Genomic DNA, 2500 nt, shown 5'->3' with positions numbered 1-2500 from the left:
GGTGACTATATAGGAGCTCCTGAACTTAAAAAAAAAAATCTTTTTAGTTTTACATGGACAAAATACCTTTTTTGTATGTGTGGTGCTGAGGATAAACCTAGGGCCTCACATGAGCTAGGCAAGCGCTCTACTGCTGAGCCATAACCCCAGCCCCAGGAGCTCCTGAACTTTTAGAGCCAAATGAAAGGATATTTTTTTAAACGTTAATTAATATAAGTATTTGTTGACATGGTATAAGCACTTATGAGGTCCTAGGCACTGTTCCACGTGCTTTATGAGGCAGATACTATTAATATCTCGATTGGGCAGATGAAGAAACTTGTGTGGAGTGGTCAGACAACTTGCCCAAGGTCCCATATCTAGAAAGAAGTAAAATCTGCATTTGAAACCACCCAGGCTGACCCCAGAACCCATGATGATAAAGACTGGTGATCAACTGCCTCCCTCCACTAGTCAATCAATGTCTTTGTGGCATCTGGTACAGAGGTAGGCTCTGCCCGGAGTAGAAAACCCAGAGAAGTGTGTCCCTGTCCTCAGGATGCTTTCAAAAAGCGTATAGGCTCCTTCAGAAAATAAGAGTAATGCAAATGAAGTAATTAGAAAATCTTAGCAGACAGCCTGTAATTAGCTGTAATGTAATATCCCCCATGGCTAAGAAAAGTGCTTCCTGGTAGAGGCCCTGAGACCTAACCCCTACCTCCAGAGCTATAATCACTCTTTTAAAAAACCAGAAATCTAGGTCAGACGGGGCCCTGGGCCTGCAATCTGGTACTGTAATTTTCTCTCCGAAGGAATCCCACCTGACCAAATGGCATATCCATAAAATAGCTGCATAAAGATGCATTGTATGCAGTTTTTTCCCCCATTTTTCTCAAACAAATGAGAATATGATTTTAAATCTTTTAATTTTCTGTATCTCAAATGCCACAAAAGCCCTGAGGTGTGACTTTTGGCCCCATCCTCTCTGTTGGGTTGTATCCATTCTTCCGGGTTTGCCCACTTCAGTCCATTCTGTACAGAAAACTCAACCCCTAAAGCAAGAGGAACTTTAGAAATCCGAGCTTGTTTCCTTTTTTGTCACTGTGTAACCAATTACCCCAAAAATTAAGCAGCAATCATGTTATTATCATTTACTATTTCATTGGTGACAAAGTCTTAATTGGGTGAGTGTATTCGTTTGCTAGGACTGCATAACAAAGTACTACAGTTACAAACTAAAGTAACAAAAATCAGAAATACATTCTCTCACTGTTCTGGAGGGTAGAAGTATAAGACTGTGGTACTGGCAGAATTGGTTTCTTCTGAGGACTCTCTCCTTGGCATCTTCTCCCTGTGTCTCCACATGCCCTCTGTGTGTCTGCATCCAGATCTCCTCTTCTAATAAGGACACTAGTCATATAGGATTAACACCTATTCATATGACCTCATTTTACCTTCACTGCCTCTGTAAAGCCCTGTCTCCAAATACGGTTCACCATGCGTGATTTTACAAAGCAGTCACAAACATGCCTACATTTGAGGGTTTAGGATTTCAACGTATGAATTTTGGCAGGGATGAAGAATCAGAATTCAGCCCATAATGGTGAGTTTTATTTGCTCCTACATGACATTCACTGATGTCATTCAATGGGACTCAGTTGGCAGATGACCTAGTCTGGAGAATCTAAAATGTCTTCAATCCGATGTCTGGTGCCCATGGGGATGACTGAAAGCTGAGCTCGGCATGGCTCTTGATGAGTGCTGTCACATGGCCTCTCCATCCTGGCTGTCTGGGGCAGTCAGATATTATACATGGTGGCTGGTGTCCCATGAAAACTGAGCTTGACATTTTATCACCTAGCCTCAGAAGTCACAGAGCACCACTTCCACCATGCTTGATTTTACAAAGCAGTCACAAACATGCCTACATTTGAGGGAGGAGATATGGACCACACCTCTCAGAGGAAGGAGTCTTAAAGGAATTTTGGGCATTTTCTAAATTCGTGCACTCTGTTTACAGTTTGGATGAACGTCATTGCATACATGAAATTTCCTGCCATTCACTCTCCTTCACTCAGATGAAAAGAGGTCAAGGAACACTACAATTACTTGCAATCCTCTGATACCTCTCTTTTCCTGAGAGCTGATGGAGGTGACCAGGTCCATAAAAATTGAATGGCCCCTTCAGGGCCCCACCTGTGGTCTGATCTCATTAATCTTTTGTATTCTTTCCCAGTGGTCCAAATACTCCAACTTTGACACTATGGACCAGTCCTTGCTAACTTGGCTGCAGAGGCTGCCATAGAAAGTCCTGACTTCCCACAGTCTCCATTCTTACTCCATCTCCTTGGCATGTTCTAGAATACATTTTATGATGCCTGAGCTATTTTTCTGGGCTCAGACCTCTCCCTACTGCACCTCAGAGCTACCACTTTGTATCTTGCATGCCACTCACCCTCCTTCTGTCTCAGCCCCCCCCTTTTTAAAAATTGATTTTATTTTTAAACACATGACAGCATAA

The sequence above is a fragment of the Spermophilus citellus genome, assembly GCF_964194105.1.
Source record: "Spermophilus citellus genome assembly, chromosome: 7".
In the NCBI taxonomy this organism is placed as follows: domain Eukaryota; kingdom Metazoa; phylum Chordata; class Mammalia; order Rodentia; family Sciuridae; genus Spermophilus; species Spermophilus citellus.
This window is presented reverse-complemented; position numbering follows the sequence as displayed.